Source organism: Ochlerotatus camptorhynchus, unplaced genomic scaffold, assembly GCF_037179485.1.
Source record: "Ochlerotatus camptorhynchus isolate MF236.1 unplaced genomic scaffold, CSIRO-AGI_Acam_v1.1 ptg000064l, whole genome shotgun sequence".
NCBI classification, from domain to species: domain Eukaryota; kingdom Metazoa; phylum Arthropoda; class Insecta; order Diptera; family Culicidae; genus Ochlerotatus; species Ochlerotatus camptorhynchus.
The window spans coordinates 584,560-598,711 of NW_027040554.1; the positions used below are offsets into that span (position 1 = coordinate 584,560).

General features: G+C 35.7%; 1 protein-coding gene across 2 annotated transcripts in view; it reads left to right on the forward strand.

Moving 5' to 3' along the window:
* Positions 1-3,690: 3,690 nt before the first annotated feature.
* The window catches only part of scaf (scarface), a 140,886-nt gene continuing 130,424 nt past the window's right edge, over positions 3,691-14,152 (forward strand). For both annotated transcript variants that reach the window (XM_065216597.1, XM_065216596.1), the window contains exon 1: positions 3,691-3,988. The gene's annotated coding sequence lies outside the window, so the exon portion shown is untranslated. The remainder of the gene's footprint in view (positions 3,989-14,152) is intronic.

Genomic DNA, 14,152 nt, shown 5'->3' on the forward strand with positions numbered 1-14,152 from the left:
CGGTTGTTGATTGAGGTATCAGTCGGCAGCCCTCTAGTTTGATGGAAGGTGACTACTGCGTTCTTTTTATTTATTATTAAGGAACGGTCAACGACGGAGCTAGCCTCGTTATGGCCAGCGTGGCCATGGTGGACTAGTTCCAACAAAGACCATGTTTACAATCACCAACTGTACGTAGTACAGCTAACTGGTATCTGATTACCTGTATCTAATACTTGTTAGCACGTTTTCAGCACAACGCACCAAAAATCATTTGAAGAAATCATTGTTCCTGATAGTGGGATTTTGTAACTTGTTTTTCAAAATACTTTTAAGGCAGAGAATTTCACTCGAATCTTTAAGCTGTCAGTGTCATTTTAACTCAAAATTTTCCAATCTTTCCGAAAAAAATACTTTTGAAACTGGAAAAACACGGAGTACATCCGAAAAGGGCCAAAACTTATTAAGTTATGAAAAAAACAATATTAAATCAGTAATATCTTCTAAACGGTGCATCTTAGAAAAATGTTACCTAAGTACTTTTTGTTTGCAAATTTGATGTACTTTCATAAAATTAGGGTGACAAACTTTTTTGACTGTTCTTAATAGCTTTTTTGAAAATTGTATTTTTTTAAAAAACAATTTTTTTCATCGTAACCTATTTTTCTCCAGAACAACCTACTGTGCACTAGATAGCATTTTTAGTCAGCTATAACATAAGGATAATAAAAAAAATTATTGACATGTCACTTTAAAGAAAATTTATATTTTAGTTCAAAACACAAATACCAAACTTTTTTTTTTACCGTGCACATTTTCTCCATATAACACCAACAATTGTCTAAAACTTCGCCCAAGACACCAAACCAATCGGACAAACCGTTTCCGAGATACAATTTTTTGAAGATATCATGTGCATTTTTCATAGGCCCTTCTCATAAGTAAGGCTAGATTCAAAATGGCGAACCAAGTATGCAAAACGGCGTTTTTCTTCCCCAAAAACTTGTATGCAAGGTTTCATGCAAATCAAAAAATACAAAAAAATAAAACTGGAAAAATTTCCCACTTGTTCGTGGAACCGCTCAATTCGGTGCTCCGAGACTGAAAAGTTCGAAAGTACGTTTGGTTGAGCTGAATTTTGCATCTTTTATGACCTTATTTTATGTCGAAATTGACACTCGTATATGTCAGGCTCAGAGCACCAGCAAATTTATAATTAATTTTTCTATGTGTGTATGATTAAAATAAGGAAAAGTTGAATAACAAAATCTCAGAGCATGAACGTTTAATATATTGGAAAGCCGAATTTAACTATCTTGGATTTCAAAAGAATTATATATTGAACTTATAAATAGCTGCAGCATCTAGGACCGAAAACCATTTTCAATATATTGGGATCCAATTTTTTGAGATCACAGGCTTCGAATAACTTCCAGGATTGCAGCCTAATAAGATTAAAAGACTTTTTTTTAAGATCCATTGTAACAAATAAACACAACCTGGGCTTTGAGAGAAGTAATTACAAAAAGTTAGTGAAAATCAGTTTCAAGAATAAAACAGATTTTAGAATTCAATGGCTTAGGATTTGATAAAAATAATATGCTATTGGTCGCATATTTAATTGCCTCCTAAATTTTGAATTCTCAATAAAATTTTCATTGGACATCCCTTTAGTATGACGGTGGTGAACCAGCCCACAGCTCAAAATCACTAAAATAAAGAGCTGGGAGAAAATGCTATACAAATATCAATATGAAACTTTAGTGCGATAATTTATTAGCTAGAGAAAATTCTGAAAAGAATAGATTGATAGTTCCGCTAGAGTACGGCAGCGTAAAAATTGAACAGAAGTTGAAATTGAGCGAAGGGCCATTAATGTAACAATACTAATCAAACGCGCACTCCATTAAATAAAGTTAAAAGGAAAATCGTTAGTATTACCTTATATAATACATGTATAGAAATCTTATCTTTAAATTCACGTGACAACTGCGCTTGAAGTTTTTTCGAAATTTCTAAACTTTCATCATTTTGTTTTTGAAAAATTTCCCAAAAATTATTCTCTATCCTTTGAGTTTAGTCAGAGTGGACTAATTAGCGAAATTATAAACCAAATGGGATAGTGAGGTAGTGATAGCATTGGATCAGCTAGATTTCACTTTTGTCAGATTTGGTAAATACACATAACATATGTAGAACTCGATCATCAATAATCGAACCCATTTCAGTGATTTCAAGTGGTATAGAAAGACATCGATCAGTCAAATTTATCAAACAATGAGAAAGGGGTTCAAGGTGGTAGTCAACTCTATGTCTTCTTAGCACTTCTGCAATTATGTCTTTGTTTTTTTGCTTAACTATTTATTTCTTTTGTTAATAACTATATAGCTAGCTTTAACAAATTCATCACCTCGCATAACACAACAACAAATATATTAACTATCATAACTTTCTTCTAATAATAAATAGCATCGTTGCTTAACGCTGAAGATATTCCTCATCCTAATAATTTAATCCAGACCTGCCCAACAACATTGTCAATCTCAACAATGAGACCATTCTAGTTCAATTTTCCAAACTCAAAATTAAGACATAGTCAAATAAAATGCAGTCTGAAACATGTTCATCGACCATATATAGAGCCAAGTTATTGAAAGGTTGGGCAGGGCTGATTCAAACCATTAATCGAAGGTTTCAATGTGTGCTTGAAGGTTCTGATGGTTTGTCTATCAGCGTTTGTTTCAAAATTGTTTAAGATTTTTATTTTTCCAACTAACTAAATATCATCGATTCGTGTGGAACGGATCTGCATAATACATGCAATAATGATGCGTTGATTTGAATATAGTCAGCAGTGCAGCGATAAGCCAAGAATGTCATCAGTCTAATCTCGCCGTGATGGATGTTTCCAATAAATTATGTACGTTTTTAACCGCCAAATATTTCCGATGGTAGTCGCAACACACCTGTTGACAAAAAATGTCTCATACTGCAACAGTTGTTTCGATGCCGTTCATCAACTCTGAGTTGTTTCAAAGAGCTAGATTTTTACATCTGCAATTTTCCCATTCACTTTACTTCTTTCTTTTTCTTCTTTTGTAGGAGACTCAAAACACTGCGACCAGTAATTAGATCTTCTTTCTAAGTAGGTACTGGAAAACTGAAACCGGACAACCAATTTGTGCGAAAATGCCGCCCGTCATCGCAGATGCAGATGATCCAGACGGGCGATGATGGTATCAAAACAAAAATCTCATCACACTCTCGCCTATGTCGGTAGTTAGCCAGATTCTCCGAGATAGTTTTCCGATCTGCGAGAGCCATTCTCTCAGAAGGCACACGATTTGCTCACCGATCGAAAGGGGGTTGAATCGGCCCGCGAGAAATCAGCACCGTACTGTGGATCCCACGAGAGCGTGAGTGACTGCGGCGTCGGTGGCACGAGAAACCCCCTTCGGAGCATCCCCAAAGCGATTTGCGTGTGCGCGATTTTCGGGGGTGACTTCTAGAGCCGGGTAGGCAGCAAGCGATGAACCTTCTTATGCCCCGCGGGTGAGAGCACAGCTCCGAAGGAAGAAAGCCGCTGCTGCCGTTGCTCGGGTCTCCAGTTGATGAGATATTCGCTACGCGGCGCGGGTTGTCTGCGTGTAGTCGAAGGGAGAAAAACGTGATCGGCTATAAAAGGTGTTGATCTTGGCGACCCGCACTCATAGTTAGGTGATCGTTCGCCGAAATTGTTTGCTTCCTTTTCGTGTTCTGTTTGCGGTTCTCTCCGGGCAGCGCTTTGATCGCGCGGATAAAGTGTATAGAGTGTGTCCTTGCGTAAATTGCGTAACGCGCGCTTACGGGTGACGAGTGCTTTTTTTTTTCTAGATAGGAAGTGCAAGTGACATTCCCATTTAGGTGGAGAATTTTTCCGGTGAAGTGACTTATTTTGTTTGTTCTGGCTCAGAACAAGGAGAAGAAAATTTGTCTGCAAACTTTGAGAAGAGCTTCAATTTCTGGAAAAGTAAGTGATTTTGTTTCTACACAGAGTTAACTGGTGCTGCTGTTATTCAAAAAATTCTTGAGTGCTTCGAATATTTCCGTGAAATTCTAGTGCTTACATAAACCAACTGGAAAACATCTGAAAACAAAAAAAAAAAACAACACAGTGACAAAGAGTAAAACTGATTTGAATACGACATAGTGACTTGTGCGACATAGAAAGATCCGGTTACCATTCGGACCGAGCTGGGACATTTGGTTGTTGTCGTTGTTGTTGCATACTATCCAGCCAAAGGACATTCGGCTGACTTGGACCGAACAGCAAGTCGTGAGTTGGATGCAGTCGGAATTTCACAAAACAAATATTTTTGGACATTCGGGAGCAGCAAAAAAGCGAAAAATGACTGGTTACATGAACGCCCCCTCGTGTGCTCTGTCCCCATTATTAGTTTTTTTTTTGTGGTGTGCCTTTTCTGTTTGTCTCATATTCGCTGATGGGTTGAAGTTTGTGTAAATTTTGTTTTTTTTTCATCTTGTGGCGAAATAGTGGAATTATATGGATAGGTTTTTATCATATCAACGGTTATGTTTTTATTCGCCTTTTTGTTTCAATTAGCATAAATTATCAGAATGATACGATTGACTACGATGTGTCGTTGCTTGCTTGCCAGCAGTATTGTGAGCTGGCTTGGTATGGTGTGCCTTCGGAGGATTTGCCTGTCTTGTATGGATGGCTGGATTTTAAATAGATGATTAAAATAGTGTGATTTGATATTGAGATGTATTTGCTGTGGCCTTTGACTGGAATGGTTGAATATTACAGGGTGATTTTAGAGGAAATGGATGTCATTATTTTTTAATGCGCATTCTCAAATGTAAATGAAGGGTTGAATGTTTTGTATGAAAATTGATGTCGGAGTTAGTCTACATACATTTTATTGTTCAATAGCTCTGACTATTTATATACATTTTTATTAAATTTGAAATTATTTTTTAAAATTTCTTCATCGTTGCTTGTGATGTACTTTTTACTTAAGAGTGATACTTTTTTATTCTCTTCATTTGCTGTTTTCTTTCTTTTGTTTTATCTCCTTATTTGGTGCTCCTGCTACTATAGCAAAATCATCCTTATTTATTATGATGAAAGATTGATATGTTAGAAAGGGAATTCATGGATGATATTTCAAAAAGACATAGCTGCTTTTGTAAACAAAGATTCAAACGTCAATTGGTCGAATCTCTTGGGAGAGCTAACTAATACCACTATATAAATATGGACCAACAGGTCTGTGCCATAAAAAAGGGATAATACCGCTATTTTGTTGCGGAAACCCTTATCCTTTCTGATGAAGGTGCTAGTTTGCGTGGGTGAGCTAAGAGTTTCAAAAAATTGACGTTTGAATATTTGTTTACTAAAGCAGATAAGTCCTTTGAAAATCATCCTTGAATTGATCGTTCCAATTGCAGATCGCAGCGATTTTTGTCTGAAATAATTAATTATTTTGTTGGACAATTGTTAAAAGGTCTCAACAAACGAAATTATATGTACCTCTTCAGTACTGTACCAGGGAGGCAGTTTCAAAATTATCATTGCTGATCATTGAATTTTTCAATCGATTCTTCAAATTTGTCAGAATTTGGAAAAGTTAATTTCATAATATTGATAATGTTTTTAAAAATAATTGATTCATATAATTGTAGTTATTATAAGTTATAAAAAAATATACTCGTTATTCTGCAATAATAATGTTTTTTTATTGAAATAAAAGGATCATATTTTCATGAACTTTCTTGAATTTTTTTTGCATGTGGTTGAATTCATAATTAATATTTGTTTATTATACTTGTTTATATTTAGCATTTATTTCGAGCCGTTTTTTTTCATCAGATACCGAAAGGCTTTTTTTAGACTTATCTTTTCAAAAGCAGTATTTAGGGTAAATTGGTTTATTATTGACCTCTTAGCCTTATAGCTATTTAAGCTAGAAAATTATTTGCAAAACATTGCTGAAACATAAATTAGACTATAAATTTAGGTATAATTTAAAGGTGAATACGGAATTAATGGCACACACACATAAACAAATGCAACTTTTAAACCACTTTAGCAATTGACTTGAAATGTTCAGTATTCTTTGCATCTTTGTATGTTGAACAATTGTAATTTTTATGACGGTCTAGATGATTTTCCATCCCGAGTAACACTCGAGTGAGCAGACTGCTCTCAAACATAAAAATTGTCCAGTTTCAAATTTGAAATCAGCGTTCAAGCAAGGAAATTTGTTGATCATTATTGCATTTTAAATGTTGTTCAGTTGGTCAGATAAAATACTTCAATATTTCCAAACCTCCTCAAGCACATGGCAACTCAACACTTTCAAAAAAAAAAATTAGAAACATATTTTTGTTTTTTTTTAGAACTTGGTTAAGAATCTTCTTTGATTTTTTTTATCGTGGTAAGAATGTTATAGCTGTTTATATTGATTATCGCTTCGAAAATATTACTTAAAAAAATTGGAACTAATTCATTTATCTCACCCACTCTTCACTCTTAACTCTTTGCGAAGAGGAGATAAGATAATCGCTGTCAAAGCTAAATTTTCAGGCTTTATGTGTCAAACACAAGCTTTGCAATTTTTTCATGTTCTTACACATACCAAATGTTATCATAATACCTTATTGTTCCATAATTTCATAAAACATTTTTGAGCGAAAATGAATAGAAAGCACCCTGGTTAAATTTCATCTAGAACAAATGGTTTACTTAAGAAACATGGAAATTCCGTATTGCAATTTTGATCCTATTTTAATTTGAAAGCTAGTAGTAGTAAAGTCCAATTCAGTTGAGTTGGAAAAGGTGTTTTCAGATGGGAGTTACCGATAAATCATTCCAATGTTTAAGTAAAATGACTTTAGTACGTAAGTGGTCCACTGAAGGTATAGGGTCCATCCCAAGTAACAATTTGGGTTTTATGGGGGTTCTGTAGACTATGAATTAGACTTGTAGCATGCTTTAAACCGTGATAAAACTTACAATGTTACTTGGGATGAAGAGCTAATTTATACTTAATATTTCGGCATCCAGAAATTTTTATATTCATTCAATAGCTTCCCGACGATACAGGTAAAACTATTATATAACATATTCATTCAATTAAATCATAAAAGTACTAAAATAGTCATCAGTTATGCAGTGAGCAGTGTTAGAGATTTCGAAGCCTCCCTTAGCTCAGTCGGTAAAGGCGCAGCTACAAAGCAAGACCATGCTGGAGGTGGCTGGGTTCGATTCCCGGTCCGGTCTAGGAATTTTTCGGGTTGGAAAATTTCTCGACTTCCCTGGGCATAGAAGTATAATTGGACTTGCCACACAATTATACCAATGCAAAAATGGTACAGGCATCGAAAGCTCTCAATTAATAACTGTGGAAGTGCATCTAGAACACTAAGTTGAAAGCACGCAATAAGCTAATATGCGATATGCAATAAGCTTGAAATGCGAAGAAGAAGAAGAAGTGTTAGAGATTCATTCATGATTTACATAAAATTGTTCAGTTTAAACTATGGATGTTTACCTAGAAATGTTTTTTTTTCAATAATATTTCTCAAATCTATCTCATTTGTAGAATAATAACCGAGATGTATCTTGACCATCGTTGGGATATTTTGTTCAGATTGCAACTCTAGTACCCATCATCGAATTTTTTAAAATGGTTTAAATCGTACACAGACAATAGCTGGTTTTCACCGTGTGTGTGTATCCTTTACCTTTCACTCTTTACTACCACAAATTGTTGGGATACTAATCATCGTTCCTAATATTTTGCCCTTACACCAATTTGTTAAACTAGAGACAGCAAAAAGTGCTTTACAGTTTAACCGCCTAAATAAACTTTTAGATGGTGACTTTGTAGGACATCTAAAGATCCTTAAGGATTTCAAGTTATATTCAGCTGTAAAAACAATAAAAGATTGGATGGTAACAAAGACAAACTACTGGAGACTGGAGCAGGGATCTTTGGCCATGGAGTCAGTAAAATTATACCATTGCAATGGGACATAGTTCCACAGTATTTAAAGCAGAAATTCAAGCTATCATAGAATGTGCAAACATCTGTCTAACAAGAAAATACATGTTTGCCAAGATCCGTATATTCTCGAATACAGAAGCTACTCTTAATGCACTTAAGGCGTTCACATGTCGATCGAAGCTAGTGTGGGAATGTATACTTTCCGTAAAACCAGCGAGTCCAAACATATAAAGCAACCAACGATACAGACAAAACGGTTGCTACGACTACCATGACAAACTCGCTCTATAACATAGCTCGATCCGAGTGGTAAAAGGATAATGATATATTGTTTGTCTGCTTTGTTGCAATATACACGGATGAGGACATAGCTTGATATTAATCGAGAAAAGACATAACAAAAAAATTCCCATTAACACACGTGTATCATCTTCGGCTCTACTTCGTGAAGCAGTTTGCCAACAATTTGCTCGTTTCCTTCTACCGCCCCAAGAGAGTTGTGTCGCACGGACTGCTTGTCATGAAAAAGAACGAAGAAGATTATATCATTATTGCTATGAACTTCTGACATAGCGTTATTATTCGGTTCGTTGATCGCTTGTCATTTTGTCATTTGGAGATATTTTTGATTCCTTGCGTAAAACAAACGAAGTCATATTATACTGGGTGCCCGGCCATTGGGGCATTGATGGAAATCAAAATCCCGACAGTCTAGCAAGACGAGCTTCTGCATCGAACTTCATCGGTCCGGAACCATTTTGTGGAGTCCCTGAGGTGTACTATAAGGATGGAACTAAAAAGTTGGGAAACGTCCATAGTAAAATCCAACTGGAACGCCACAGATGTATCCAGACAGGCGAAAAGATTTATAAGACCAAGTGCAGCAAAAGTCCGGATTTTGCTTATTCTTAGTAAAGGAGATCTTCGGGTAGTAACTGGTCACTGCCCTAGCAGATATCACTTATATAAAATAGGAAAAATTCCGTCTAGCGAATGTCGGTTTTGTCTGCGAAACTGCTGAACATATACTCTGCAGCTGTGGAGCACTGTTCAATCAAAGAATGTCAATATTTGGAAAAGGGATATAAGAACCCTTTGCCAGACTTCAAGGCAAAGCAATCCCAAAATGGTATTAGACTTTATAAGACGAGTTGTGCCTGATTGGGACAGCGTACAATGCCAACAAATGTCTATTGAACCTTACGTGAGAGGATATGCGTCTAGCACCAAAATAAAATGGGTCAGACACCAATATTCCTAAGTAATGGACGCAGCTGTAAAAAGGCTCTAGAGATAAGAGAATCATATATGGGAAAAGATCAATTTTTAAACTTTCAGTAGCAGGATATGACGACTCAACATCATATTCTCAATTTTAAAATGAGACATAACTCGTTTACTGTATTCTTCATTAATCATACAAAATTCATATTTCATTATGCACAGAATAAAAAACAATGCTCTAATTTGGAGGGTCCCCAGACAACCAGAAGTCGTATAACAATGTACACACAGTATCTTAAATGGCTACGGTTTAAGTCAAAATCGCATAAAAGAATGGCATAGCTCGCATTATGTTTAAGTTAAATTGTATAGAATGCAAATTTCTGACCTATATGCGATGACTTATTTTTCCGCCGTACTGTATCACAAATTAAATCGGATTACATCGTAATTAATGAATTTGTTATTACAAATTAAATCGTATATGATGTTAAATCAACTCAATTAAAATTAAATTAAAATTTGCACGTATATGGCCTCCACTTTTGTACGTATAAGCCATTTATTTGCATTCTATACGAATTGTTTGTTTGCATATATGTTTGTATATTACGAAAAAAAACTTTGAATATACGTGCATTCTGGTTGTCTGGGTCCACCCAATTGAAGCGGTTTGGACGGGGAGAGTGGGAAAGCCCTGTTGATAAAATTTCGTGGATAAAAGGCGGGCTCTTCTCTCCACTCATTGGGGCATCTTCCTGTTTAGGGGCTCGTATTTTTGAACAATTGTGTTATTATGTTGCTGAAAGGAGATTCTTATCTGATGCGTATACACGACTTTGCCTATCGATCTACCCAATCCGTTTTTAGCCCTTCATACAGCGACATGTTGAGGACAGTCAGAGGTTATTAGGCTTGATCAAGATAAACAGAGAAAAGAGCCCACTGATTTTAGATTTAGCTTCCGTGCTACAATTGGTGTTAAACCACTATCATGCATGCACACATAGACAATGGTTGGTTGCTTGCAAAAGAAAAAGCATAACGAAAACATTCCCATTAATGCACGTGTATCACCTTCGGCGTTACTTGTGAAGCAGCTCGCCAGCAAATTGGCCGTTTCTTTCTATTGGCCCGAGTGAGCTATATTTGAAAGGCAGTTTGTCATGGAAAAACGGGACGAAGATTGTATCATTATTCCTTCCCATTTCTGACATAGCGTTATCATTCGACTAGCTGATCGCTTGTCATTTTGAGATATTTTTGACTCCTTGATTTTGACTCCTTTGAACCTATAGTTGGGATAGTTATCATATAATAGTGGAATCCATAAGAAACCAATGAATTCCACTGTTATAGGAACCAAAGTTAGCAATTTTCACAACTACTGGAATCAGGGCGTCACAATATCAGCTTCAATCGACCAAATCGATGCGACGAAGAGACTGCTGGCTTTCTTTTTTTGTTAGAGTCGAACAGCTTCGCAGCATTCTAGAACCTCAGTCGGCGTGCATAAACAAATGTTCAATCGCTTGCCTATCTTTCTCCCGTCGCTCCATTGGTCTTCCTTTCAAGCGAAAGAGCGCTCGACTTTGATAGTTTTTTCTTTCATGAAACACATCAACAGAGGTTTCATGACGTATATGACGGGAAATGAAATAACACATTTAAAGCATTTCTCACGTGAAAACACTTGAAGATTACACGTAATATGTTTAATTTATCTTCCATCCACATATTTATCTAAAAAAATGAACGAAAACGGGACATAACGCATTTTAAGCAAATTGAAAGAGCGGTGATAGAGTGTTCGTGAAAGGGGATTGAAAGCCATAATGAGGTTTCGTTTATCTAGAAAATCGACATTACTTACATTGAAAGCGATGAGCAAAGCAACGACGAGAAGATCCACAGCCAGCGTTTCCTTCTAAGCGTGCTTCTTTTTCATTATCATTTCTTGCTGATAGTCTAGCTAGGCGTTATAGAAATGAAGAAAATGTAGAGCCCTGACTGGAATAGTGTTCCTATAAATGGAAACGATTTTATTTTTATAAAATGAATACAATTTAATTTTAATTTAAACAGCGTCTAGCATAAAAGATGTTGAAAGCTATAGATTGACGTTCGAAAATTGCATGTACATCATTTATTTATTTTATTAATAAATAAATTATCTTAGTTCCTCCTCTACTGGCTCACCCACCCTAGTTCTTCGAGCTTACATTTTTTTTTATCAAAAAGGCATGTCTAGTTTGTGATTTCTGATTGCAGATTTTCCTGCTTTCAAACATGAGCGGTTCTTTCAAGGTATGTAATGTTTTTTTTTGTAATGGTCAATGCTTTTTGACATGATGGATGGACTTTGAATAAACTTAATTTTTCCTACTTTTGGTGTGCTACTTATTCATGAAATTCACAATGCATAATTTGGATAGGAAGATAACGAACTATTAAAGTAGTTGGCCCTTGTTCCACTAAGAGCAGTTTTAAGAAAAGTTTCTTGAACAGAAATTTAACATCGACTCCGTGAAGCTAACCCAAATGAGTCTTGACAAATGAACGAATTATTAAAAAACAGCTATTAAAATTTCAGTCTCATGATTATTTCGTCTTGCTCGAGTAGCACAATTCCGTCATGAAAAGTTGCAACCATTTGCTTATGACTGGAATAAGTCGTATAGCAGTTTCTACAACCGATTTGTGGCAAACATGCTACTTGAGTAGAGCTAGAGACCCATTCCGTCTAACATCATTCGATCAAATGGCATTCAGTCTATCGGCGTTCTGCCTAACGGCATTCAAAAGGCTTTTGCAATTCAATGGCATTTGCTTGCTTGCTCAATGTATATTTTATTAAATTTATAGTCGTCGTCGTTGATGCCAGGTTTGATTGGGCAGCTCTAAGTATGTACCTATATAATTGATAAAGCGATTCTTAAAAAAAAAGTTCAATAACGCTCCTTAAAAAAAATCAAATGATCCAGAAAATATTTAATAAATAAATAAACTTAGTTCCTCCTCTACTGTGGCTCACCACCCCTGTTCTTTGAGCTAAAGGCATATCTAGTTTAGGATTTCTGATTGCAGATTTTCTTGCTTTTAAACATGAGCGGTTCTTTCAAGGTCTGTAGTAGCAATGTTCTCTGACATGTTGGATGGACTATGAATAAACTTAATTTTTCCTACTTTTAATGTGCTGCTTATTTATGAAATTCACAATGCAGTATATGGATATGATGGAAGATAACCAACTATTAAAGTGGTCGGCCCTTGTTCCACTAACAGCAGTTTAAAGAAAAGTTTCTGGAACAAAAATTTAAAATCGTCTCCGTAAAGCTAACCCAAATGAGTCTTGACAAATAAACGAATTATAAAAAAAATCAGCTATTAAAATTTCGGCCTTATGATTAATTCGTCTTACTCGAGTAGTACAATTCCGTCATGAAAAGTTGCAACCATTTGTGCTACTTGAGTAGAGATAGATAACCATTCCATCTAACAGCATTCGATTTAATGGCATTCAGTCTATCGGCATTCTGCCTAACGGCATTCGAACGGCTCTTGCCATTCAACGGCATTTGAACTGTTTGCTTTTTTTCTCCTCTGTTCGGGACATGAAACTACTGCAACCAGTAATTTGATCTATTGTAGTATATCCCGTGTCCTTAGTTTAGTGCATGTCGTATTACTTCATCGCTATTGAGAAATGATGAAGTATTCGGTTTTGATACAGTTGTCATTCTTGCCTTCATCGCAAGGAATCGATTCTAATTGAAAGGTCCCGCTATTTATACCCTTCGGAGTGTTGGAACACGCCCCTTTGTCAGTCAAAATTGGATTCCTTCGCAACAAAATTAAAAAATGACACCGATACTGACCATGCATCAGAACCCTAGTCATAACCACTTCAAACTAACAACGAATAGAAGATTAGGAATCACATAGATGAAGACTAACTAACTCATTTTTTACTTGTTTCAAGATCATCCTCGGTGGAGGAGCTGAGTTTGATCACCATCAACAAGGTATAAAAAGTAACAAGGGCTAACATGTGTTCCTTTGATTTCTGAAAAATCCTGTTCCCGTAGTTTGAAGTAGTCAAGACTAGGAATCGGTGGTAGATCTTACATTCCATAACGTATCACGAAAAGGTGATCTACCCACGTTACGGGGTGGACGGCTTGCTTGCTCGAAGTGTGATTTTTGAAATTTATTTTCGTCATCGATGCCAGGTTTGCTATTCATAAAAAAAAGTACAACAACGCTCCTTAAAAACATTCAGATGAGTTAGTTAGTTAGTTAGTTTAATTTCCATTGTTGAACGTGTAATGGATCATTTGAAATAAGTTTATGTGTAATTCGTACAACTGAAAATGCTCATTCCTGAAAAATTTAGCGGTACCTTTGTATAATTGTGTAGTTTAATTTGACATAAAATTAGGTTCTTATTGATAAATCATTCACTTTTTTTTTGTATCGATTTTCACTGGAATTTTATGGATCATTTGTATGTTTTTAAGGAGCATTTTTCATTTTTTCATGGATCATTTATAAGTGTGTATATGCAAAAGGGTATTTGCGTTTGAATTGATACAACAACAACTCGACTAATAAGTGGTGCTATGTAATATGAGGGGCTCGGTAGCCTTTGAGCGACCGTTTTTGCTTGCTGAGCAGAACACCATTGGTTTAATCTAAGGCTCTTGCACATTCAAGATTCGTAGGCCACTTTCTTCCTTATAATGAACACATCACTTTAATTCAGTGTATCGTTTACCAAAACCAGTGTTGACAAAATCATCAACCAAATTATATTTTTCCGCTCACATACGCTCTCAATATCACGCGTGATATTGGAACAAAATATCATGCTTGATAATGATTTTCAAGCTCCTTTGATATTGCGAGACTATTCACAAAGTACAAAAATCAAG